We start from the raw sequence: 14,726 nt of genomic DNA on the forward strand, positions 1-14,726 counted from the left end.
GCTACGAAACACTGTAAACATAGAAACCAAGTTGGTTCAATAAAGTCATGCATTTCACGTGGATTACAGAACTTGACAAATTAATGAACATTAAATATGTAGGAGACGTTCGCGGAATAGGATTGACATGGAGTTGTCGGGTGCCCGTCGCGGGATAGCGTCGCGTCGCCCGAGCCCCGATACAAAAGGGTTAAACATTAATACTTAAGAGGGACGCACCTCACTCCTGACGCGCCCGATTATACTGTCACGCGATATACTGAACCAAATCTCCAAACCTGAATAAAGCATTGTGAAAAAGTTTAAAGTCTTATCTACGTCTGCATGTGAACGCCAGCCTTGATGAGGGTCCGAAAATTTTCAGCTCTAAAGTCCTCTGCTAATACTGTAATACAGTGTTGTCATAATGAATATGACAATAAAATGAGTTTTTGAAGTATTTTTAAACAGTCCTGTGACTCTTTCGAAAGGTTCGACTTTCACTCCATACCTACCTCTTGTAATAAACGAGCGAAAATATTCCGGGTAATTTTCTTTTCATTGAGATGAATGAAACAAAGCAAAAAACTTTGTGCTACAATTTCCTAGCTATTGTTTTTGAAGGCGTAGATAAATGTACAATGACAATAATACAAATTCCCAAGTGTTGGGAACTAAACGCGGCAACACGGACATCTTAAATATTTGATGTGGACCGTGAGCGAGCACGCCCCTTTCTTCCAACTAACTCCGATGTAGGGTTAAATATCAGAGAGATTTTGGATATTTGAACGTTACGAGGTGTCGTGACATCTATCCGCTATCGCCTCATTAAACTTTTAAGCTTTGTTTACTCAACGGCTGGATACTTTATCGCAGTAAAGATTATTTCGCTTTTGGATGGCTACGGTTTTCGTTACACTGTTTATTTCGCAGTCTCGTCTCAGGAAATATTTCTAATGGAAGTATTACCTATAGTTAAGTTAATTTGTACTAGATATTTTCTCCCTATACATAGTATTATTGTATGTATTACGGAAGTACCAGTGTACTTCCGTAATACATCACTTATATTTGAGATATTGTAAAAGGTGTCTAAAATACTTTTCTAATAATTACAGTCATCCGGGCCGAAGGTGTCATACTCATTTATGACATATCGTTTCCTAAAGGTACTTTACTATATTTCACCAAAACCACAAAACAATAAATTTGCACCTTAAAAACCAAAACAAATAAGTCAACAATCAAAATATGAATAACAACAAAAGCACGAGAAAAAAAAGAATCTTTTTTGCATCTGCTTTTAAATATATATTTTCGAGCGTGACGTTGCGTTGTCAACAAACACCCAGATATTTTTTGTGAGTACCTGTGTCTCTAGGGGCGCGGGCTCGCGGCGCGGCCCATACGTCTGTTCACGTCCTAATAAATCAACGGGACAGCCGTCATTCCGATGGATTAGGCACGTCGAGCACGTCCCTATTCTCCCCTTTACGTCACTTTTTGCGTGATACGTCTTTCATACAACTCTATTACGAGCTTATTTCTATAATAGCTATTGTATGGGAAATTATGATAGAACCTTTCCATTTTTTATCGTGTATAAGTCTAAATGGAAATTCAGAAGGTATTGGAAAAATGCTATTCATAGAGAAACTTAAAAAAGATAATCTTCATTTAAGTTTCACTCTCTTATATTGAACCTACCCATAAAGCTCTGACATATACATATGTTCTACTACCTACTAGCAAGTCACAACTTAATTGTAAAAAGGCAGCAACGTGATTATCTAAAAACTTTCACCCTTTACCGTATCCTGATCTAAATTCTTAACACAAAAGAAATTTCACGGAACATTTAGGGATTAATTTGAAACCGTTCAATAGCCACGGTGGAGTAATAGGCCACACAGGACAAACATATCGATAGGGGTGACGTTTTTTGGTAGATTGTGGAGATAGAGGCGGCTAGGCAGGGTGGTCTGACGCGCTTGCGATACGCCACTTCACCCAACAAAAGTTTTTTGTCCCAAATTAGAAGTTTGTTCAGAATATGACGCGTCTAGTAATTGCGTATGGGTTAATGTACATTTGCCCCCATTTGTGCCTTCTGATCCAAGAATTTAAGAAAGAACTTCGATGAGTAATTTTTTTTTAATAAATCTCGACGCTTATTTAACTTGGTAAGTTTTAAAATTAATTAGGTACCTACTTTCATTTCAATATTGCTTCCATAGCAAATATTAAAGCTTAAAAATGTAGAGTCACTTGAACGTTCAAAGTAAAATTACTAATAAATCCAGTTTTAAATTTCATTTGGGTGACGAAACCCGCTAGCCGTTTGCGACGAGATTCCAACACGAGCGTGTAATGTCGGTAATAAACACTCGTCCACAAAATGTGACCGCTTTGATATCATCAAGAGCTTGTCGTGATCCCCACAATCGTTTATGACACTTTACTCACACGGATTCACACGTTACCCATAATAACATAAACAATTATAACGTATGGCGTACAAAGAGATTGCGCTACTGAAGATAAAAAGACCACTGGAGTCAATAAACAAATATGAGAACATAATCTTTAAGAAAGAGACAGAACATAGATCATTACTGGAATTGTTGTTACAGTTTACAATCACAACCTTTGTTCAAAGGACCTCAGCCAAAATCCCTGGCTAGACAATAAACAAATGACAGTTGAATAGTTAACGATAGCGGCGTCACGTCCTGCGGCGATGGTATCCCTGACGCGGCTCTCTGTGAGCGCTACATCTCACACGAAATGGGTCAATTAAGACGTGGGAGTGGAACCATACGTGACCGTAACGCCTGATCTCGGTACGCGATATGACGCAGTGCTACGTTTCACGCCTTTAACATCGTAAACTGCTGCTTACCACGATCTCATATCTGTGACACCGTCGTGCGTAGTGCGCATGATTAACTATACCTACCTACTTCGCGAATTAAATCCGCAGATCTGTGCTAGATATACCTAAAGCATTTCAACATTTAAGCCCTACTCTCACTTCCCCTAATTGCTTTTCTGCAGTTCTGCTAATGGCGATCTATTGTAAACATTTCGATTAGTTCAATGGAATGAATGAGTGTTGGGCGTGAAGCCCAAATCACTTCCTATTTCGGAAACAATAAATCACGGAATGGTTTGGTGCACATCCCTATCTGATCGTCAAATATATATCTATTGCGTAAGGAACACCAAAATTTCGATACTAAAACAGGCAATAGCATCTTGCCAACGTTACGCTTTTTGTGATTTGAGTAGGAGAGTAATTTTTCAACCGCAACGTTTTTGTGTTAGTTACAAATAAGGTAGTGTTCCGTGGGAAACTGTTCCGCAGTAACTGTGCAAGAAGACACTTAGTCGGGCGGCATGAGCGTGAGCGCGGTGGAACGAACCGAAGCCCATGCGCAGCTTGGTGACCACCGCGAGGCCTCTGCGCCTACTACGCCGAGGTCACATCGGCGCCCGAACTACTGTGACCAAGATTACTGGTCTTTAATAAAATATCTTTAAAAGATAACAATAAGTCAAAGCCTCATAACGTCTTAATCTTCTCTCGGAATTTGAAAATGAAGACTTCTTTTCAAATAATAAAAACTATTATAATATTATTTTATTAGATACTTTTATGTAAGTATTTAGACAACATCAGGTAATCAACAAGCAAACATTAAAGATTAAATCAATCAATAAATCTTCGACGTTCCAAAAAAACACTTCCTTGTTGCACTTTTTGCATCTGAACAATAGACTCTTCTTTAAGTAGTAACGTTTATAAGGGAAATAGTCTGAGTAATGCCTAAGGCATAGTCACAGTAGTGACAATAAGTATTCTGCGAGAAAACAGTTGTCTGGTCAGGCGCGGTGCGGTCGTGAGACACAATTGTCACGGCGCACCGCGTCGCAAGACTTTTTACCACCTTGGTGAGTTATGGCATGTTAGTGCACGACCCTCGGTATTACCACGGTCTGCCTACTTATCAAGTACCTACTATAATCATGTAAATATTTCATAGCAACATATTACCCGACCTTTTTGCTTGACTTCAGAAGATCTATTAAGATCGCCATTGAAAGTGTCCTTCGTGTTAAATAGGGGTATCGAAGAGAATAACATTATAACTGACAACTACAATCGATCATAGAATGTCATTTAATGCCATTTCTCCTTGCAAAATTTTGGCAATATCTGATCTCCTTTCGTACGTGATTTTAAACACTTTACACAATTCAAAGGCTTCCTAGTTTCCTTAAGAGTTTTTCCTTAACCATCTTAATATGTGATAATTATTTTGTAATACTCACATGAATTAAAAAAGGCATTAGTGCAATCCAACAGTCATACCACTACGACACCAAGACAACCAAGGGGGTTTCAATTCACACCCTACCTTAAAACAAGAAGGAAAAGCCGTTAAATTGTTTTGATCACACTTCCATATTAGACGTCAGGGCAGGCCAGTCGGCACGTAGCACCAGCTCAGGGCAGGTGGTGATGCTGCGGTCGCGTTGGCACCTGCGCGGCACGCTTCATGCACACCGATGGCAACGCACCTACCGACGTGATTACAAGCCACTGTTGTTCATAAACATGATGGAAAAAAAGAGGTGTAAGCAAGTGATTCATACTTGACCTTGTATGAAAGTTCAAAAATAAAAATATTACTGGTCTTAGGTTATTGACGTGATGGTAATTCAGTTAGGTTCTAGTAAAGTTATGTTTTAGTAGGTACTTAATTATGCATCTAAGTCATTGGCTTCCAGCCTTTACTGAAATCTGATGAGAATATCACCATCCATCGCCATCAATTTTTAAAAACCAAAGAAAATCCAAGAACGAACCTTTTTATTTGATCCTTTTTCTTTACAGCCCTGTTTTACTAACCACAAGCTAAGGAATCCAACAATAAATTCCTTTAAACAACTTAAGCTAAGACAAAGTGTTGAGAACAATAGAAAACAACTGAAGACTATTCAGAGAGTAAGTTATTTGCATAATAGGGGGCTAAGAACCTCTTGGAGTCGTACAGGAAGCCTCGCCCTCGTAACTGGCCGGCAGTGGCCCGTGCGTCCGGCCGTCCGAGATCTCGCGACTAGATGGACTTCCGCCTTTTAACTGTTCTTACGAGGCCCGGCCAGATTCATTCATTCATTCTAAAGTGTTCGGACAACATAAATTACCCCTGATTTATGTTGTCGCTACAAATTAATAGCAGATTTTAATAGCTGTTCAGTTAAAAGACGTAATTGCAAAAAAGAGATATAAGATTTCGTATCTATGCGTCATTAATTACATAAATAGTAAACAAACATAAAAAGTCCACGAAAACAGGTTTTCGCTCTTAAAGCGTCATATTATTTTCTGTTAACAAAAACTAACTACAAATAAGAAACCTACTTACTTACGCACAGAATATCTCATCAAAATGAACTAAAAGAGACGAATAGTTGTTTGTTAATTGGATTTGCGTCTTCGGCTTATAGAATGCCAAACTATAAACTAAGCGAGAACCGGCAGAAGCAATGAGCGAACGTCCAAACAATAACAACAATAGACGTAGGGCCGCTCTTACAGGAAATGCCGGGAGAGCCGAAGATGAGGCTCTCCGCTAACTGGCACGCACAATGGCAATAACAAACAAAGGACTAACGATCAAACATACACACAATCCAACTCTGTAAACATGTTCTGTCCTCAAAACTGTTTATGTTACAGCAGCTTGTAAACCAAAACTAAATTAAGTAATCGATTACCAACTAATATCATTGAACGGACCTTCAACAGTAATCGCAGCTATTACAGGTGGAAAAAAACCACCGACACGAAATACTCAATTTAACACCATCCATTTAGCTGTGAGGAGGTTTAGCCGTGAAAAAAGTGCGGAAGTGAGTCTGATTGCCACGCAGAGTACATAATGGCACGCTAGCCGATAACTGATTACATTTAAATTGTTTCACAGAGCCTATAAGTTGGGGGTGAAAGGAGATTAGTTGCGCACGCGTCGATGAAGACGTCGCCGCACCGTTTAGCCGATCACCTGCTCAATGATTGTTCGCGCCGCATCCACCTGGCTAAAACGCTCTGTGGTCGCCGAATAGAATCATTACGTCTTCATTTGATTTTGTATTTCGAATAGATTACTAATCTGTAGACGATAGTAAGGTGTAGACAACAATCGCATGGTTTTTTAATACATGCACGTATTGAACGTTAATAATGTCTGTGATAGTCTAGTTGTGATTCATCCAAGTAGGAGTTACTAGCCGACACTTGACTATTCACAATCAAGCGCACATTTTGACATGGACCACCTCATTTCACTACAGTTAGGTAAATTACGGCAATCCTTTGTTTCCGCTGCCTTAAGTCCTGAAAAATCTACCAAAGCTATTGAGATCCAGCGATCGTACTGTTGAGTGCATGGTTAATTCCTTTAATTATTCCAAAATTCACCGTTAACGAGATTAAAGTTTTGTTGGTGACGACTTGTAGGTGTTGAGACGTAATGGCATCGCGGTTCTCGCTACCAATGACTCACACATACATAAGCCCCTTTACACACGTTCCGACAACAAGATAGCGTCAGGCGGCTTTTTGACTATGATGTATGTGGCAAAATTCGACAGTTTACATCCCATTGGTCAATTCCGTAGCTTTTGGTCCCTACACCAATTTTGAAATTTGACATGTACAGACATATTTTGACAACCTGTCCTATTATAAGACTCTCAGTAAGATGGGCTGGCAGTTGATGTTAGGCAATCAATGTTAAATAATATTTAACGGAATGCAGGTGTGGAAGCAAATAAACTTAAAATATGTGCTAAAAGGTTGAAAATACTAAACTCGATCCCGGCAACCGGAACGTATGAAAACTCTCTAACAGTTGCACGTAATCAACATAATCGTTTCAAAACTCAGACTCCCATTCTAAGAAGTTCACCGTTATAAGCGTGAATTATTAATATTAGCTTCAATTTAAATTCAGTTTCTCGTATTTAACTTCAAAGAAAAAAGTTCATCTCAGGAAATTGAATGATAAATCTTATCTATCATCTGCAAAGTCAATTTTGGATACAATGTGGATATTTTATGAGTTAACAAAGGTTGTATGCGCTGATTTTATACCATTGAACTATGTAATCATGACTAGCATTTGGCGGTGGTCAGAAAGGCATTGAAATTCATAATTATTTGGTGTTCCCATGAAACGTTTTAAAAATGAGTCTAAGTGGCTCGTAAACCATATGTTACGTTGAAACCGCAACGTTACGAGGTGGTTACTTGTTCGTGCTCAAATCTTGGCCTTAATTGCTTAAATGCACGTAATCTAGGTACCTACCAGCTGCAATGTCAAAGCCTTGCTTGGGGACTGTGATGTTATGAGACAAAAATTATGATAGCAAAATAAAAAAAGAACCAACAGACTCTACTAAAACAAAACTAATACCAAGTATGGAGTTAAAGTTGAAGTTGAAGTTTTTTTTTTTGATTTTCCATACACAATACCTTAAAAACCTCTGACAAGTACGTTTTTAAAAAACGAAGTAAATTCTATTTCTAGGATATTTTTTTTTACAAAATGTTTACAGAAATGCATATAAGCCATGTAAACATGTAAGCCTTAATAAGATACATTATATGTAGATACAACACCCGATTGAACAAAACTGTTTTAGTTATAACTTAGCGCTAAACAAATTATGTCATAGCTTTTTTCGAAAGAACTTCAAGTGGAACTTCGACATTTGGGTGGTCTCGCGGGCGATTAATTTCACGCACTTTAGTGACCATTATGGATCCCGACCTCTAACTCCAAGTCAAATATAATTTAGATTAGAGCTACACCAACCAGTTCATGGATTACTTATTAGTTTATTACAATCATAATAGTTTAGCGATAAATTACGATTTTGGAAGAATGGACACCAATTTATGTTAAAATTATTTATGAGTCAGAATTGGACTCTTTATTCGCTAGCTTAATAGAAATAGTATCATTGGACTACCAAGTCAAAGATCGTAGATTCAAATCCCAGCACATTCGAAATCATGTGCATTTCACATAGTAATTATCACTCGCCAGGTATAGGAAAATATTGTAAGGTAATCAGCATTCTGACCGTCTTTCAGAGTGTGGTAAAAAACGTCAGAGTCCTAAGGCTGTTTAAAAACTCTGACACCAGGTTGTACATGAGTACTTATAGCTAGACCAAACAAAAGAAGTAACTAAAAGTAATGAAAATCCTGAAATGTCCAGAAATATCAAGTCTCAGTCCTGACGCTTATTAAAGTGTAATTTGTCTGAACTTCTAAAGGTGCTGATATTTTGATAATTTTTTTGTAGTAAAAAATAGTATGCTACGATTTCTGCCCAGTTTTTGTTGAAGGTCTTGGTAATCTCGGTGGTCTGTGATAAGTTTTTAAACCAAAAACTTCATTTGTTTTTAAATTCATTTTTTTTGAAGTCTAACATTTGACGAACATTAAACGAAGAGCACAATACTCGTTAGACAAGTGGGTGCATTGACCAACAGTCACCTGGTGTAGAGTCACATGGGTGCTGGGTGGGTGCTCGCGTGGGTGCAAGGGGCGGGGCACGGACCGCCCATCGCGACGCCCAGCGCGCCACGCCCAACTGCAACTATCTTTATAGATTTTGAACTTTGTTCTTACAAAGTTAAATTTGTAACGAACATACAGGTGATGGATTACAGAATTTAAAAGTGTTATATTCTAGATTGTGAAGATTACGAAGTTATATTATGTCAGAAAGATGTCTAAGTACCTACTCAACTGTAGTGTAGAAGAAGCGGGAATGTTTGTTTGTTTTTTTTTTATAAATATTGTCGATTGATTCGATTCCAGGCAAACCAAAAGTATTGCTAATAGTTTACTAAAACTGATGTCCAATTACATTGTCGCATGAGCCATAGCCATAAAAAAACATTTTTGGAAGCCATAGAGCTGGCCGAATTACCGAATCACTTAAATGTATTGAAATGTGGCGTGACTTTGACTTGTCACGTCAAAACATTTGAGCGTTTTGATCAGTCTCAGCGATCGGAAAAATAAAACTCATCCCAGAAACCCATACCTGTCTGGAAAATAATATCTAGGTAATCTGACCTTGAACTCAATTCTTTCATACTTTATTGAACATAAAAAGTTTTTGAGGCCTCATCGAAAAAGGGGAGCTTCCCCTCTTTTAAAAAGGTAATGGAGCAGAAAATATAGCATTTCCTCACAATCAGATAAAGGGGGAAAAGCGCGTACATTTACAGAATTTTATAATCTTAAACAAGGCAGTTAAACTTCGTATAGACATCAACCAATGCTAGCAAACTGTTACCTATACAGTATATGCATATTTTATAATTAGTTATATATAACCCATCATATCATAAGAGCCTAGTTCCATATTATGATATATGCATTGATCGTTGACTGGACGACAAAAGAAGTGACATCGAAATGTGGCCAAGTTCAACTGTCAGTCCTGAAAGGTGATATATTTGTAGCCTAATGTGTCTTAGCCAGTTCTCATTTACGAATGAGGTGATGCTAGTTTCTACCAGTTATTTTTTTTTTCGAAATATTTCACTTTGGTCTTGGATTTGGAGAACTTGTGAACGCTATTATGTGATTCGTGATTCATAGAAGCACGGGACTTGGAACACTGTTCGAAGATTTTTTATTTTTAAAATTTTTGCATATTTTCAACGATACCACATTATAACTACAACGCAAAAGTTATAAAAAAAAGAGATTTAAAAAAAATCTCGCGAACAGGTATTTAAGTTCCCTATTAAAAATAAGAGGAATCAAATAGAATCGTCCAAGTGCGAGTCGGATTGGCAAAACAGAGTGTTTCGTACATATCAGTAAAAGGAGATTTTAAACAAAAATGGTCCCTCATTATATTTTTTACTGCACTGATCTTGCTTAGCTTTATATCTTTGTAATATAGGCAGCAAAAGAAAACCGTTTATGAAAACCTCTACTATATCTCTATCACTGTTCATGAGATGCAGCCTGGTGACAGACGGATAAACAGCCAGAGGACTGCGGAGCCTTAGAAAAGCGTACTAATGCGTAAACCTAAGAAGCCAGCTACCTATTTTTGCTTTTGGTACTGTCAATGTATTTACTAAAGCCCTCATCTAACCTTAACAATCGGCAATTCTACCAATGCAACGAGAGTGGCAATACGAAAGGCCGTAATAACCAAGTAAGTGGTTTAAGTTACATTTTTGACTCTACCTTTTTGATGTTTAAAGAACTAAAAGTAAAGAATACGCAGCGCTAGTGAAGCGCTTCAAAAACAACCGTCGTGGTCGTATTTCTACTACCAACGCCAGAGAATGAAGTTAACACCCCAAAAGTTTCCTCGCCACTAGCAAAGTCACTTTGTTGCTAAGTTAATTCCATACTTTTCCGGTAGATGTCAGTATTCACTGTGTGAGTTTCCGAAAGCTCCCACCCTTGTTTAGTACCTCCCCTCAATTTTCACTTTTCTCCCTCCCGTCGACAGAGTGCGCTACAGATACCGTTCTTAACAAACACGAATGTTCTTTTTGAAAATTCAAGAGATTCGAGCAACACAACTCACTGACCTTATAAAGTTTTTATTAATAGACATGTTAGTACCTATTTATAATTCCAAGTAGATTTACATAACAATAAAGATAAAGCAATACAATTTAAATAAAGTGATGATAATCAAGTAAATTCAGTTAGTAAAGTGGCGAGATCCTCTAGCGGTGTGCGGCGGCGGTAGGCCGCGGCGAGATGAAGGCCTTGCTGATAACATCACCGAGCTTTGCAACACGTCGCCGCCGCCGCGCGCCACGCGCCTTGCATCAAATAACTGATAAAATAGGTACGCACATCTTTAATTTCATCTGCATCTTACAAGTATTTAATTTTGATTAGTTCTTTTAATTAATTAGCGGTAAATAGTAGTGCGAGTAACGCGGACGCGACCTCGCGATTCCCACGCCTCCGCTTTCCCCGGCGACCGGCGGCGCGACCCCGCCGCGACACCATTGTCACTCACCGGCCACTCAACTGTTATCGCCTTTACGTATTAGCATACTGCTGTGATCATTCAAGCAATATTTTATAGAGTTACAATCGGCATTCGAGTTCCGCTCTTGATCACTGAACACACCTACACGCAAACGATGACCGCTCAAGGTGAAAATTGATGTCTGCTTCAATTTCATGGCTTTTGTGTAGCTTGACAAATATCTAGGTGGAGTATTCTTCGCTTTAATTGGATATTTAGACTATATTAATTCGAATTGTTATAATAATGAGCGGTTTCTGCCTAGATGTTGTTTATCTTTAACTGTAAATTGCATTGCTATTTTAACACAAGTACCCATTATTTTCATGACTTTTTGTCATAAAAAGTCAAATCATAGGATACATTAAGGTAAAGAACGAATATTGTGAAAAGGTTTGGGTTCTAGTTAATCTCAGCAACATGTCCATGTGTGAGTAATAATCTTCAGTAACATCCATAACACTCATCAATTTATAAAAACAAATCTTATTAACTTGAAATTGACTTTGAAAGTTTGCCAAGGTTTCGTATTCGGGAGTCCGGTATCTCTGTCCATGCATAGTTAAGTGCATCTGTGTCAAGTGTTGACGCAATATCGGAGTTTCCCCTGGGACTGAAGGCTGTCGAGGCTGTCGATTTAAGTTGTTGGGCGAGGCGTGGGCGGCGGTCGCGAACAATCATGAGCCAGTGATGTTCACACGCTGCAGACCTGTTCATGCATAGGTAAAGAGGCCGAAGCTCGTGTCCGCTCTCCCCGGAGGCAGGAGAGGAGGCGAGAGCCTTGAGATATTACTTCTTTCGTTACCGTCACAACTTTTGGTTACTGCTTTATTTTATGAACATTTTATATGCAAAACGTTTTGGTAAACTACTGAACTACTGTTTTTTTATTTTTGTATTAGTATTTTAGGTAACGAAAGACCACGGAAAACAAGTCAGCCGTATCAAAAAACTATAAAAGTTATATTTTATGATTACTGTGTTTCTATGCAGAATTTCCAGCAAGTATTTATTTTATACGTAAAAGCTAAAAAAAATAGCCTTAATAGGGAAACAACTTTTCCTTCTTTCTACTAAATAACACCCAAAACTGTATCTTTGCTTGAAATATTTTTATAATTATTTAGCTTCGTATGTTTGGTATGCAGTGGGCAAGGTGGCCGGCTGTGGGCTGTCAACAACGGCATGTTAAAGTTTAATTGGAGAGAGACGCCATCAGCCGGCGGGGACCGCACCTAGATTGACCCAGGATCGCTCTCGAGAATCTATCAGTACGTAAACAATCATGAGCATTATCTTCGAGAATTTATTTAAATAAAGTGATTCATAATTTTATGCTTTACAACTTTGGAGAGGTAATTTCCAAAAGATATAGATGATTTAAATGCAACGGGAATCGAAGAAAACAGTGTGAAAAAATGCATAAGATGTATTCAGATTTTTAAACTATATAAATTACTATTGTATTTAGTACGAATAAACAATAGAGCTAAGAAATACCTTGGATTTTTTCATAAAATAAAATTCAAAACTTTCATAAAAAAATGCCGCTAATCTAAAGTTGGTTAAGCATTTTTACTAAAGCAAGATTAAATAAATTGATGTTTACCCGAAAATAATTATTTATCGCTATAAATGTATCCTTCAAATCGGTAAGTTATTGTTGCATTTAATATTTAATGATAATGAAAATTATAATAAACAATTGGTCAGTGCTTAGGGTAAAAATTCAAATCCAGCCAGATTGTTTTAAGTCAATTAAGCCTTCGGTGTAAGACACGTGTTATTCAATTAATTGTTTTAGTCAATTTTGTCAATTCAATGTGTTGAAAGAGCACACACATCATTCCATACGTACTACAAAATGTCTAAGAAACTAGTATTTATATATCAATACTTGACCGACTTGATTGTCTAGACTTCTTCTCTTTAATTAAACTATGAGTATGCATAATTTGATGTGCTTAGTAGGAGGTTTGTTTTTACCATCTGAGACGGCCCCGGACCGCCCTGACCCGCCTGTGCCACATTATCGTTCTTCGATCTCCAAGCACCGAACGCATAAATGCCGGGACCCATTCATCCGCGCAATTCACCATAGAAACAATAAGCGTACCCTTCGCCGCGCCCGGCTGAAAGACTACAAAACGCAAAAAAATAAATTATTTTGTACGTACTTCTTGGGAACCCTTTATTAATGGCGAGGGCAATCGAATGCTTTAAACATTGCAATCGAATACGAGTCGGCGGCAGCGGGGTGAATGGTGGCGCACAATGAGGAGCGGGCTGCGGCGCGGGCGGCTAGGTGTCGTATGTCGGCCGCGCGTCGCCCGCGCCGCACCGCGCCGCCGCACCTCTTACCACCGACATACGATATCGCCTTTTTATTTCATAATTCCTATACAATAGAATCCCTGCAAAGGCGTAGGGTGAAGACAATGATCCCGGAGGTAAAAACCGCTCGGAAACCCTTTATATTCAATTTATTGTCTCAAAATAAAATCGGGTGCAAATTAAAATATGTATTGAGCCCTGCGACCGGTATCGCCAAGGTTTTTGTAACCGTCCTTTTATGTTTAACCATAATGCTAGATAATACACACGTATGATGAACAGCTATAGGTCGCGGCAGGGAGAACATGTACAGAGCACGAACACAGATGCTATGCGCAATCGACATAAATAAGGAGGATGTAAAAACAAAGGGTGTGGACGAAGACTATGGAAACTATTTGTGTTCCGGTTATAGCCATATCACAATTCTGTTGTACTCTGCTTCATACGGTTAATGAGATAAGAGTCGAAAACAACTCGTCAGAGCCGCTAATAAATTGTGGGGGGCTTATCGAGGTTGGCGATCCGGTGTAATGTGTGTGTTTGGGTAATCAGATGTGAGCCTTCCAACTTTTAATTCCCTGAGATCGGCTGGCGCGGGGTGGCGTGGGGTCCGGCGCCAACGCCGATATCGCATATAAAAAGGTTGCGGATCGCTCGCTCCTCCATCCGGCGATTGGCTAGGCGGCGCCCGCTGCTCCCCAGGGCCCTATACGAGAAGCGAAATGGGCCCCAGAACACCCATAAGAGAGCGACCCCGCCCGCCACGGCCGAATAATTAGGGCTCTTTGTTTAGATAGCGGCAATTTTATTTGGGAGAGAGCGGGCGCTGGGGACGTCTTCGGCCATTCCAACCGCCTGATATTAATAAGAAACGTGTGTGCCGTTGCCGAATAACAGCCATCGCTGAATGAAAATGCTGCTCCGATTTCATTTTCCTCAGCTTGAACATTGTTTCTTTAAATTCTTTTAATTAAGATCAATACACGTACAATGGATCCGAAAACATTTTGCTCAAAAAAGATGCACGTGTTTCGTATTGTTAGTCAAAGTTATGAAAGTGTGAATTACAACGACCACAAGTTTATAGCAAAGAAAGGGGGAACGTTGACAGTGCCAGGCAATATCACATAAATAATGCAGCCAACAAAATTGGGATTTTGATTTGTTTTCTTTCCAAGTTTTATTTGTCTTTAGTCGGAATGGGGAACACAAAGGTTTAGTTTTCACCTTCACTTGATTCTCCTCGATCAATTTAAACTTCTTTGTCTATTGTTGTTAACGAAGTGGAAAATTAAATAGCTT

The sequence above is a fragment of the Trichoplusia ni genome, chromosome 8 (genome assembly GCF_003590095.1).
Source record: "Trichoplusia ni isolate ovarian cell line Hi5 chromosome 8, tn1, whole genome shotgun sequence".
NCBI lineage: Eukaryota > Metazoa > Arthropoda > Insecta > Lepidoptera > Noctuidae > Trichoplusia > Trichoplusia ni.